Raw genomic sequence first — 14,076 nt, forward strand, 5'->3', positions numbered from 1 at the left:
AAAGCCACAGGAGCGGGCAGATGTGCTCGTAATTAGGATGCATCGAACCAGTTAAAGCTGAAGACAAAGAAAATTAGAGAAAATGAAGAGGAAATGAAACGGCTCGAGCAGATGCAGGGGAAATATTTTTAGGCCTTCTAAGTCCATGGCGTCTGTTGTTTGGAAGAATCCGTGCTGAATCCTCCCGGGACTTGCTTCCTTTCAAATGAGGTTGCCATCTCCCAGCGCTGCAATTAGTCGTGTCCGCGCAGCTTCTGTGGAGTACAACCAAAGCACTTAATTTTCATTAAAAAGATGACATTGGGAGCAGTTATGAAGGACAGGCACAGGAACTGGTAACCACGTTCCTGAGGATGGAATGGGACACGCGAATGCATAAATTACCGGGCTCCTTTTCCATGTTCCGTCTTCTGCTTTTCTGCAAAGAATATTGGCTTGATTGTAGGTGCTTCTCTGATATCTCTTTGTAAATCCTACTCACATTTGCATTAGATAATTCAGTATATCCATAAATTAGTGTCGAACATCAGTTGTTTTTACGGAAGCCCTGCATAATCTCCGCCTCATAGGTGTTCACAGCCCATCCCAGAATCCCAGCAGAGGCTGGTGAGTGTCGGCAGCAAGGACTCATCCTTCTGCCATCCCCCAGGGCTCCTATCAATTTATGGCTGACCTATCACACACTGGGCACTGCTCAAATCCAAAGGGGCATCAGCAGCTCCACTTGATTTAAGTATCCATAAGGTGGGAAGTGATGGGGCAGTGTGCACCTCCCTCAGCATCGTGCTGGGGCAAGCATTGCCCTTGCTCCAGGAGCAATTCCCTGCACTGGAGCAAGCCAGGGATGCTTCCAGAGCTTGAACACCATGCTCTGCATCCCACTCCATCCCATCTCATCCTGCCACTGTGCTCCAGCATGAGCCCTGTCCTTGAAACCAGGGCTGGATAAAATAGGGTCATTTTTATTTTTCTAGTTTTCCCTGTTCATGAAAGCAAAGATTCGTGTGGCTGAGCCTGAAGACAAACTGCTTCAAAGAGCAATTTTAATTGAAATGATAATGATGAAAATTTTGCCTCCAAAATTGAAGAGTGTGTTACCGTATACTTTCCCTCCTCCCGTGACACATCCAGGCAAAGCAGCAACAAAAATAGGGGCCTTTTGTGAGAGTCTCTGTATGACTCAGTTTCTTCAGTCCACAGATTATATTTTTCTCTGTAAAAGACACTAAAGCACTACCTTGTCCCTCTTCTGTGCAGCTTTCCTCACGTTCCTCCTCTTCCTGCGCTCCGTGCTCAGGGCGGGGGTCCTGCTGATGCTTGGGGAGCCCCTCGACAGAGGCTGCATGGCTTGAAAGGGTGAAATTAAAGAAGGAAATTTAAGAAATTTTAGGAAAAAAAAGGCAGAGGTGTCCTGGGATATATCTCCAGGATGGGCTGGATGCCAGCGGGGTTGGGATGGAGCCCTGAGGCCGTGTCCCCGGCTGGAGTGCTGCCAGCTCCCGGCAGGAGCACAGAGCCCCAGGGAGCAAAAAGCTCATCCGCTACCCAAACAGAAAACGGCTGCTGGTTCCCCTCTCCTCGGCATTAATCTCTGTCCCTCCTGGGAAATTACGCCACGATAAATCTTTATTTCTCATGATGGCTTGCCAGCTTTAATAACGATTTTGCGGGGGATGGGAGATGCTGGCAAATCGGAGCATGGGCTGGAGAATGCTCCTCTCCCCCAGCACACACTGATGGGTTGGGACTGATTTATCCTCCTTTCCCGAGCCCTGTTTGTCCAGCTGCCAGATAGGGCCAAGTGAGTAACTGTTTCCTCAGTAAATTTAGTCTCCTCTTAATCCTCAGGTTGCCTTGCTTTCCTGGAATTTATTCAGTACCCACACAGAGCTGTACGGCATGAAAATGTGGGTATTCAAACCCTCCCCTCAAAAGGGCTGCCTGGTCACTCCATGTGCTGGAATGCAGGAATTGAGCAGCACTGGGGAGTTACTGTAATACTGTTTGTGTTACTCAATACAAACCATTTGTAGAACTGTGCTTAAGAACAATGGAATTTGTGCTTAGCTCCTGTGGCATCCAACTGGCAAATGTGAACAATTGAGTTTTCTGTTATTTGTGGAAATAACTGAATGGCCAAATCCAATTACTCCTGGAAATTCTGCTGTGATGCAGAGAGCAGCCTGAGCTCCGAGTGCTTCTTTCTGAGCCAGAGTGGCTGTTGCTCTTGGGTAGCTTCAGGATGCTCACGAGCCTGCACTAGGCCATCCCACTCTGCTCCTACTCCTCTCCTGCTCTGAGGAGGGAGTTGAGAATACACATTAAATGCCCAGTGAAAATGTGACCTACAGCTGAGGAAGATGAGAAGAAGACACTGCAGGGAGAGAGAAGAGCTGCTGGGTTTCACCCTGGGGGCTGTGACAGCCGGTCCGTGGGGCTGCTACATGTACCCTTACTGAGCAACCCAGCATCAGGCTGGCAGGATCCCACCTCCTGTCCCACCTGTTCAATGGGGTTTCTCAGAGAAATGTTGACAAATAAACCCCAAAATGACACTGCTGCGGCTCCTGCATCCTCTTACATAGACCCTGTCATATGGGTCCTGTAAGGGATGAAGAAAGGGGGGTGCAGGGCTCCATGGTCAGACCTGAGCTGGGGCAGCTCTGCTCGCCTGGCAATCGGGGCAGCAGAACAGCTTTGGACGGTTGAGCACCAAATGTTTTCACAGGGAGTTACTATAGAAACTATCTCAACACCTTTTTCTGTGCAGCCTCGTTGGTGCTAATAAATAGTCTCATTATTTTGTAAAAAGTGCTCAGGAAACCAGGGGCAGCACGGCTCAGGCCGAGACAGAATTAATGGTCGAAAATAGTGGGACCATTTTTCCCTGTGCCATGGAAAGCAGAGAGGCCAGAGCTCCATTAGGGAGAGTTATGGCTCATTTCTCCGCTTTTGCTGTATTTATGTTTTATGTATTCAAAAGTGATTTCAGCCACAATCCCAAATTACCAATTCCCACATTACATTAAACGGCTGTGAACAGGAATGGCTCCTGCCTATCAAAATAAACCACTGAGTGCCATGCAGGGAGCTGGCTCCTCCCTGGCACTTGCAGCCAGCCCTGCTTTCAGTGAAATGCTCCAGGGCCTGCTGAGGGGCTGCTGTCCCAGCTGGTACCAGGGTCATCACCAGTGCCCAAGGCAGAGTATCCCTAATTTCCATAATTAATTTCTCCCTCTCTGCCCCAGCAGCCCCAGCCACCTTCACTTCCCTGCCCAGTGCCTTAAGCCAAGCCATTTTCATTTCCCTTCAAGCCCCAGTGCCCCTGAGCAGGAGCAGATTATTAACAGGAGTAACACAATAGCAGGAATAACACAGTAACAGGAATAACATCCCTGTGGCGAGAAGCTAAAATACACATCGCTCTTAATGTATTCACAGGTCCTGTTGATACTCTGTGTTAGTGCCCTGCCTCTCCCAGACAGAAACGTGTTCCATCCAGGCAGGGCTGGGCTCCAGAATGTGCTGGGAAGCACATGGGCTTGTAGGATCTGCACTGGGTCTTGGATCTTCGTGGGCATCAGCTTGACTCTGACTGCTTGGCACCATCATCATCCCATGGTTCACACCCAGACCTCACTCAGCACAGTGGTTCCTTGCTGATCCCGTCAGTGCTGGAGACGCTCACAGCTTCCATGAATCTGGATGATCTTGTCTGACTCGGGTCCAAAATCAAGCTTCCTTGTGTCATCTGAAAAACTTCTGGATTTGGATATAGGCTACATTACAAATATCACTCTCATCCTCCGAGTGCAGTCCTACTCACAGTCCTACTCACAGTCCTATGTGCAGTTCAGTGGTGGGTCGCCCTGGTGAGTGAAAACGGAGCAATTTTAGCCAAAAGCTCTGCCACCAGCTCTCGGACCATGGTTTCCTGACAGATCCCTGTCTGCCTCTTGCTGTGGGGAGCATGACACTCAGCTGGGATGCAGTTTGCACCACCCTGCCTGCAGCTGCCTGACTCTGGCTAAACTGAATACCATCATCCATGGATCTGAGAGGCAAATACCGCCCAGGAGAAGATGAGTTGGATATTTACCTTCAGGGAGGCTGGAAGCTGGCAGTGCCCACATCAAACCCTCAGTATGGGCAGCAGGTGGCTGTGACTGTCCCCGTCATGACTGTGGGCAGGGGCATCTTCCCCATCCACCCACTTACAAAATCTCTTGCAGCCACAGTTTCCTCTGCTTTGCCCAGGAAAAGCTGGACATCGCTATGATATGCTCATGCCACATCCCTGTGCGTTGGCATTTTTGTGAAGATCTGAAGGAAAACTAGAACTGATCACGCTGGTTTGCCCCTGGCAGGAGCCACCACAGACAAATAGAGAACACGGCTCTCCACGGCTCTTCTTGGGGATCACGCTAACGACTTGCGTGGCGCAGACCCAACATCTCGACGGGAGGCAGCCAGGCATCAGCGAAAATGATGGGGAATATAATGAATCATTTGTCTTCCCTGAGAAGGAAGAGTGGTGGTGGAAAACACAGACCCTTAACTCTTTCACAGCCGCCTGCCATTGCTGTCAGCGTTCACAGAGTCCCCAGTGGACTGGCAGGAAAGGAAAAAGGAGATGAAAGAGGACATCACCATGCTGGCATGTCCCAGTTTCTAGGATGGATGTGGGCTTGCTCTCCAGAGCAGCCTGGCTGTCAGCAGTTGATTATTTTGCTGTTAATGATACAGAACCCTTATGGAAAAGGATTTCACTTCCTCGGTAAGGCTAATAAAGTGGATTTGGCTTCGTGCACTGCATCCTTTGTCTGAGAGGCCAAAGACACCAGAGGCTTTTGGGGAGCTGCTCCTTCAGCACACAGTGATGGCGGAATCCAGATGTGTTGGGAGGCAGCTGAGCAATCCAGAAGGGAGCCCGAACCCGGAATGCTTCGGACCACGATGCTGCTTCTCCCTGGAATGTCCCTGTTGTGACAGGCTTCCTCACCCAGCTTCTTGGACAGGGAGGGATTCATGGGGAACAAGGAGCCACCCCATCAGCCATGACCACAAACACATTCCTAACCCCAAACCAGTCCCAGAGGGGCAGAACTGCTGTGGCTGCCCCAAGGTTCCAGACTCCCTGAGGGTGCTGGAACTGTTGACAACTGGGAATAAATTACAGTTCCCATCTAATCAACTCTTCTCATCATTTCCAGTTGAGCGAATTAAAAATCTTCCAGCAGCACAGACGAACTGCGGCCCAACCTCGCGTCTGATAAATGTTCCTTTTGAAATCACGCCCAATGGGGGAGCCGATTAAACTTTAAACTTTTTTAATCCTATAATTTATTTAAAATGCATTTGCTGAAAGAAAATAATGTAGAAGATTTTTTTCTTTGTGATTTCTTTGTGATTTTTTTTAGGGGGAGCTGATGTGAGAGGCAGATAACACAGTGCAGCAAGCTCGCCTCTGATGTTATCGCTCAAACCGAGTCCTGCAGCTCAGGCTGAAATTCCCAACTTTCAGTGAAATCTGAGATTCAGCTGGGGCAGGAGCTTCCCTGAAAAAGTCCAGCAGTGTAACCCCAATTGGAGCAGGCAGGACCAGAGGAGCTACCAACAACCATCTCTGCTCCCAGTGCCGTCACAGCGCTCTGCCTTGCCAGCCCACCAGCGCAGCACTCACTATCCCACAGGAGTTTCCCAGCCATGCAGACAGGTCCCATTAACTGCCACACTTCCCAAGGGGAATTTGCATGGAATAGCACAGCATATACATGCCCTGCAGCCCAGCAAGCTTCCTGGGATTATTATTATTGCTGTAATTACCAAAGGAATTAGTAATGCTAAACTATCAAGAGGTTAACTGCACCAGAGGCTAACGAGCCATGCGACACATCAAAATGCTGGGAAGCATTTTCCCAGCTCAGAGTCACACCATATTTACCTGGTCTACTCATCCCTGGAAGTGGTCAAGGCCAGGTAGGATGGGACTTGGAAAAACCTGGTCTATTGGAAGGTGTCCCTGCCCATGCCAGGGGCGTGGAACTGGATGATTTTTAAGGTGTCTCCCTACATAAAACATTCCGGAATTCCATGATTCCATGCTTTCCCCAAGAAGCAGTGCTCAGGTTTGCTTTTTTCCAGCCCCATTGCTTGGCACACAGTGCTGAGCTGGCAGGGTCATTTTGACAGTCCAGCTCTGGCCAAAGCAGGGGCACATCTTCCCTCCAGGAACTCCCCCTCTCCGTACGGCTCCTGCCAGGGGCAGCAGCCTTAACCTGGGTTTTGACAACCTCCTCTTTATCTGCTACTGACAACAAAGCTGTAATTGCAGCCCTCAGCAGAGCAGATAAAAGGAGCTCTCCAGGCCCCACAAGGAAGAAAGGGCATTGCATGATCCAAGACTTGTCCTGAGATAACTGTGACTCTGCTCCAACAGTGGTGGGTGACAGAGAGTGATGCTCCTGGCCACTCAGTCCCTGAGCCCAGCCCCCTCCTCAGTGCTGACCTTCCAGAGCCACAGAAAACTCACATGACATCCTGTGGTCACACCGGATCCCTGCACATCCCTTTAGTTCCAGCAGATACAGGGACGGGGGGTTCCATGTGTTCCCATTTGTGGGATGAGGAGCGGGCGTGCTGCGGATGCGGAGCAGTTGCGGCCTCCTGCAAGCCTCAGTGCCATCTCAGAATCAATACCCTGCCAACAATGATGGCAATAAGTTTAATTCTTGATGAATGGCAGACATAAAACTGAGCTATTGTGTTGCTGAAAGAAATTGAATTAAGGGTGAGCAGAAGGGACGCATCACTTGGCAGTGTGGCTGATAACGCTGCCTGCTTGGCCAGCTGCCACCAGCAGCCCTTTGGCTCCTGACGCAGCTCCTGACAGTCCTGGCAGGTCCCTGGGTGCCCAATACTCCCTAAAACCAACCCATTCCATGGTTCAGTTGTTGCTGTACAGGGAAGCAGGTCTCCAGCCCCCTCAACATTCCCCTCATCATGCCCTCCCCAGCATCCCTCCCAACATTACCTGCATTAGGGCACATCCTGGCACTGGGGACTTGGTGGCCCCTTCACCCCACCCCGTGGACATGCAGGAAAGGGAGTTTGGTCTTGGCCAAGTGTTTTGGTTTGGACAACCTTTCCCTTGGGATGGACACTTACTTATGTCTGATTATTTTTCCCAGCGCATCTGTGACAGACTCCAGGTTTCCTCTGCACGCACAGGAAGACTTTCTTCATTAGCTGCTAGACTCCAGCTCCCGAAGAGCAAATTAGGGGACATGAATATGCAAATTAATGCTTCTAAACTGATAGCAGCATTGCTGCCTCCAAGGGGATCAAAGCTGGGTGACATTTGGCTTCCAGCTCTTCACATTCGGGAGTGGGGTTTGACACTTTCTTTAATTGTTTTTTGCACTGGAGACAGCTAAAAATAAACCTTCCACAAAGTTGTTTTCCCATTCACTCTGTTGGGCTTGAGTTGGGGTTTTTCAAATTGTTTTTGCCCCGTGTTGCCCAAGCTGGCAGCATTCCACCGGACGGGCTGAGGCTTTTCCAGTCTGCAGGGGCCATCCCAGTGATGCCCTGCCCAGTCCCCACGTGGGCCACAGCAGTGGCACGGACACAATGGCCATGGTGAGATGGTGTGGCACTAGGGACAGTTTGGGGACATGCTGGATGGCAGGAACTGCGTGGGGTCACAGATAGCTGAATTTGGGCTGCAATTCCCCCAAAGAAGCCATTCCCCACCTTCAAAGGTGCTTTCCAACAACATCTGAGCCCATCAGCTTTCCATCCCTGTAGCCAGCCACGAAGCCCCAGGAGTACATCCTGTGGCCACCACCAGCACCCAGATGTTGCAGGCTGACAAAAGTGCCCATGCCTGGGGCTTTGAGAGGCAGAGAAGGCTCCACACCCTCACATCCTGCATCCCCACAGGGCATCTCCATCCTGGGGCACTGCCCAGGTAACTTGTCAATAAGTATTGGGAATTGGGAGGAATAATAAGGAATTCCAACAAACTCCCTGCCAGAAGCAGCTGTCAGTCCATGTCCCACTGCCCTGGGCTGTAAATGCCCTTGGCTGGCTCTCTCCCTGCTCTCTGCCAGCCCAGCCTCTACTTAGAAGTAATTAGGAGATAATTAACATTTGTAGCAAACAGCAGGAAACATCTGGGCTTGATAATGTATTAGGAGCCCTCGAGGGTGATTAATGGGGCTGGAGGAAGGAGAGTGGCGGGTGGTGTGGCAGAGCATCGTGCTGGTGGGGTTGGGATGGGATGGGATGGGATGGGATGGGATGGGATGGGATGGGATGGGATGGGGATGGGGACGTCTCTGGGGGATGCTCCAAGGATGGGGACGCCTCCTTTCATCCTCCTCTCAAGCAAAGGTGGGAAAGCAGCACCATCCTCCCAGGAAGTTTTTCAGTCAGGAGCCAATCACTTGGAAGCAACCTGGACTCAGAGGAAGAACATAGGGCATTTGGTGGAGCTGTAATTTATTTTGTCTGACTCCTACTTAATTAAGTACTTCATTTGCATAACCCTGTGCAGTAAGTCACTTCTGTCATCATGAAATTCAGCCATGTGCAAACAGTCTGCAAAAATAACACACATAATTCAAACTTACGTTTGTTGTAAGAACGAGTTTACATGATGCAATTAAACAGGCCTCACAGGCAGCCCAGAACACCCTTCCCTTTCTCCTTCCTCTCCCTTTCCCCTTTCCTTTCTCGTTGCCTTTTCCTTTCCCTTTCCCACCCCTTTTACCCCTTCCCCTTCTTCTCTAAAGAGAGGAATGAACCTTTGCATTGATTTCTGGAGAAATATTTGGGGTGTTGCTGGGCTTCACTTGCTCCTCTCCAGCAATTCTTTCTGACCTCCCTGCTGCAGAGGTCTGCAGTGCAGAGGGAGCCTTGGGTTCCCTTGAGCCACTCACACATTATTTCCCTGTAAATCAGCAAAAGGCCAAGCCAAGGGGTCCTCAAGGCCTCCCATAACCTTATTAAACCTTTCCCTCACTCGTGCCCTGGCCTCTCCGGCCTTTCACTAGCAGTGTGTGTGTTGGACACTGAAGAAGCCGAAAATGCAGCTGTGCGCAGGCAGAGGTATATTTTTAGGGCTGCGCTGACCTTCCGCATCTTGCTGCTGTCCTCCCCATGTGACACCAGCAGAAATATCCCCGGTGACACTCGGTGGCCGTGCACGGCTGGCCTGCGAGCGAGCAGCTCCACGTGCACGGGCTCGGCAGCCGGTGCAGCCGGGAGCACTTAGTGCCGTGGGATGCTCAGCAAACCCTGCTGACATTTCCCAGTGTGACATTAATAAAGGTGGGCTGGAGCAGGGCAGGGAGCTCCCGAGGCGCTGGGGAGAAGCCAGAACATCCCTGAGGAGGGGGACTTCGAGGTCTGTCCGGTCCTGCCCTGCTTGTTCCTTATTCACACCCGTGCCAGAGCAATGCTCAGCACTGTGGCAGCAGCCCCTGGTCTCCCCCACCCAGTGCCGTGCGGGTGAGCAGCCCTGCTCCAGCCTGGCATTTCTGGGGCACCCGTGCCCACAGCAGCTTGAGCAGCGACTGCCAAAGGACACACATGGACCTGGCGTGGGGAACAGCATCCTCACAGGCAGAGGCTTTTTGCCAGTATTGGAAAGTTTCTGAGGTGTTTGCAAAGTTCTGATTTGCTAAGCACAAACAGGTCAGGTTTGCTGGTCCCTCTGCCAGCCTGGATGGCTGCTGCAGCACTGCTGAGCCTGAAGGTTGGGAGGATTTTCAGACAGCCGAATGCCAGATGCTAGTGGCCCCCAAGACAGTTTCCCTCAGATATACACATCACAGAAAATTTGTTTGGCCGTGATCGAAGAGGCTCCAGGAAAAAGCCGAACACATCCCCTCTGGTGAGCGTCCCCTGGGATTCCCCAGGGCCACACAGCCAGGGTTGCTGCTGTCCCAAATCCCCCTCTGAGCAATATTAGCAAAGAGCAACAAACCTCCCCGTGCCCCCTTCGGCTGCCAGACCCACATGGCCAGGAACATGCACATGTGGTTTTCACAGAGAGAACAATCCCAAGTGCCTATAAATACCTAGGAAGGTAAATGCATTAACCTTATCATGATCCCAGAGTGTAATTACATACAGCCTGGCTCCCAGGTAAATTAGTACATTAATAACAATTTTGTTCCATAATTACTGTGGTATCTTGATCTTGCAGCTATTTGCCCACTCACTTCCACTTGCAAGGGCATTCCCACCACCATTCCCACCGCTGGAGCAGCCTCGGCCAAACAGCTCCAGGCAGTGCTCGGGAAATCTGTGTGCAGACTACCAAAGTCTACTCATAGTTTAGATGAAGATGCAACAAATAAACCAGCCTGGTCCTCTGTCCAGCTGTAGGGCTGATTCCCACCAGAGAAGATTTTCTGCTGGCCAAGCTCCCTGGGGAGTCAGGTGGGATCAGTTCCAACATGGGAGGAAAACTTTTACTGGGAACCTGTTCCTGGCATGTGTGGGATGCTCCACTGTGGAGTGGGGCACTGGAACAGGGTGACCAGCACACCAGGACTGAAGCCACCAGTGGATGCTCGGACACTCCCAGACCCCTCGAGGGCCATCCCCAGGAGGGGCTTCTCCATCGGCTCAAGAGGAAGAAGGAAGGGAGCATCCACTCAGATCTCCATGGAAACCAGGGAGCGGTGGGGAAGACTTTAATTTGAAGTGCTGATTTGGTGGAGGCCCTGGGAGCCATAGGCAGGAGATGAGCTGCATTAAGGAGCAGCGGGGGGGGGGGATGCGGCTCTGAAAATGGGTGCCAAAAGGGTATCTGATACCATTAGGATTGAAAAGTTGCTGTGAAAGGCAGGGAGTCAAATGGGACCAGTGTAGCAGCAAAGGATGTATTTAATTCATTTGGCCCCTTTTCTGGGCACAAATTATCCATGGAGAGACTTTTTCTTTTTTTTTTTCTGAATTTGCTCATTAATTTGCAGCAAGGGGGCAGATGGCTGATGCAGGCAGGGCTCAGAGCATCCTCCTGCCTGCACCCTGGGCGAACGTAAACCCTGACACCGTCCCCATGCCACAGGGACTGCATCCACCGGCACCATCTCCCAGCTCCCTCCACGCATACTTCATATTTTGGAGATAAACAGAAGACCAGAGCCTCCAAGGCTTTGATTCCAGGACTTTTCATTTACTGTAATTACTGAAGGATGTTTCCCCTGAGATAAGATCTGTGTGACATTTGCGCAGCCGAACCTCCTGGCACAGCCCGCTCTGCTCACACCTGCCAAACAGATTCACAGCCACAAACAACCGGGTCCTGCAGCAGGAGACAAGGCCAGGGTCTCTGGGGAAGCTGTGGGGCAGCTCCCTCCACCTTCCCAGGGACGAGTGCGGGGTTCGGCGAGCCAGGGGAAAGCAGGATGAGAACCCGATGCTGATCTGGGCTGGGAGGTGAGGAGCAGCTGTCAGTGCCCAGATCGCTGTGCCCCTAAGATCAAGTGCTCTCTAAGAATGAATTTGGGGTGCACTCTGATGTACCCTTATGCTGACGAGCCAAGTGATCCACTCTTGCTCCCACAAACCCTTTCTCACCACCCAGCAGGATCCACTGCAGCATCAGCCTTGCCAGAGGGGCCTTCGTTGCCTACAGCACCCACACGGTTTATTTAAAAACCTTAATAGTATTTGGAAATTACAGGCAAATGCTCCATGTTGACCTTCACTAAGGTGGCTGCAGTTTCCCACCTCCGTACAGTAAATCAGTGGGTAAATGAACACGGAGACTCAATTCATCATCAAATGTCAAGCCTGAGACAGAAAGACGGGAAATGATTTAAAAGCAACTGGCAGTTTAGAACTGCTGCAAATTTCTCATTATGGAGCTGTGAATTGTTATGAAAAACTAATCTGTGTTTTAAGCTTTGGTCTGCCCAGAGCTGACAAGGCTCCTTCCTTCACCCCTCCCTTCAGTTGGGGTGAGTCCCATCTGACACCCCCAAAAGCCTTTGAGCATCACCCCCACCTTGGATGCCCCACTCTCCACAGACCCTGCAGGAGCTGAGCTCCACAGGGTGGATATTGAGGTGTTTGTGAGCACCATCCCCTGCTGAGCATCCTTCCCTGAGAGTTCTCCCCCAGGCCAGCTCCTGTCCTGGGCAGAGGCCACAGCCATGCAATGTCACCATCCTGCAATGTCACCAAGGTACCCATCACCCTCCTCTCTGCAGGACCAACCAGGGAGTGAGGATGTGCTTTGCAAAGTCCTCCACACCCCATCCATTGTGGCTGAACGGGAGCACAGCCACTGCAGCTCGGAGGTTCCTCATCCCTCCTGCCTGACTCCTTTCTCTGGAGACGCTAATAAAATGCATTTCCTCCAGCCAGCGTCTCGCTTAGGGAACCTTCGCCTGGGCGTGATTGAGTGCACTTAATATAGTCGCTCTCACCATAGAAAGGATTCTGAGCCTCCTATTTGACAGCCTTGATCTTAAAGAAATCCATTAAGAGCAGCTTTATCTCTGGGTTTTGTAACCATTAAATCAGGTTTTATCAAGTCGGTGATGTGCTTTCAGAGAGACAAGTGGGAGAAACGGGGAATAAACCTCCCAAACTCCCATGCTGGGGCTGCTGGGCTGGATTTGGGTGACATGGAAATAACCAAGAGAGGGTTTGTCTTAGTGGGAAGCCCCTCAGGGTGATGCTGCCTCTCCAGCAGGTCACAGGAGCCTTTGCTGGATGCTGCTGTGCTGCTTCCACGCGCCCCAATCAGCTTTCAGTTTGGCAGAGGCGCTAAATGCTCATTTCAGCTAATAAAGATGCCCGGTAATGTCATATTACAGGGCTGGCGAGCTCCCAGCAAATATTATGGTGAGGCTTTGTTTAATTAGAGGGTTCTCAGGCAGTCGCAATTTCCTTCTCATAATGGGGAAAACAAGCTGGGTTTAAAAGTTTGGGCTGGCGGCAAACCCTGCTGAGGCTCAGGCAGCCTGAGAGCTGGTTTCCCAAAGGGCCTTCAGCTGCTGCAGGGAGCTTCGCCCCCAACTCCTATGTTGGTTTTACTTTTCTTTTTACCTTATTTTCTGATTACTAGTTGCCATTTTTTAGTTGCCCCTCCCTAGCCCAGGTGCTGGGGGTCAGGTCTCCCTGCTCTCCTTATTCCTCTGGTGCCATTCCACCAGTGCCTTTGGCAAGGCAGTGACACTCCAGTCCCCAAAAGGTCTCATTTGCATCTGCTCCAAGAGGGACAACACCACGGAGAATTACTGAACCCATGGGAAGGGCTTCTCAATCCTTCCCTCTCTGCACACCTCGGTGATGAGACACAAACCGAGATTTTTAGGGCAAATTAATTCCGTCATTACTGGAATCCAGTTTCCTTCCTGACATGAATGCAAATGGGAAGAGCACACCAAGCTGCATGCCAGGCACGGGTGCTCAAGTTCATTGTCATCAGCAGGGATGACTTTATTAACAAGTGGGAACCCAGGAAGCTGCCCCCATGCTCATTGTGAGTTTGAGAGGCAGCAGCAGCAGCAATTCCAAGGGCCATGGCCATAATGCCAAGCAGCTGGGACACAAGGCATTTGTATTTCCTACAGGAAAAATTTTATCAACTTTTCTTAATGACAGTTCTGTAGCTTTTGGGCCACAGATGTGTGCTGCAGGGCAGCAGGCAGCACCATTCAAGCACCAGCTCATCTCGAGTCCCTGTGTTGGCATCCCCCGAACGTTGGCACATCATTCACCACTCGAGCTGCCTGTGCTGCAGGTACAGCACCAGCTCATTCATAAGCCTCAAGAAATATTGTTGTGTGAAAATGTAATAAAAATTATTCAGCTAATCTACTTTAATAACCCAACTCCGGGGCCTCTCTGTGCTGCAGACAGTATAATCAGTTCTAAAATATGAGCTGTCATTTCCCATCAGTTCAAGGGAGGCAGAGGAACTCGGCACCCGACTTCATCGGGGCCACTAATTCACCAGCCTCAAGCCTGTGGAGAGTGAGGCATTTCCAGAGCTGGTGGGCTGCTCTTCCCTCCCAGTCCCATTTACGGTCCCTGCCCTGACCC

The sequence above is a fragment of the Coloeus monedula genome, assembly GCF_965178545.1.
Source record: "Coloeus monedula genome assembly, chromosome: 22".
Lineage (NCBI taxonomy): Eukaryota > Metazoa > Chordata > Aves > Passeriformes > Corvidae > Coloeus > Coloeus monedula.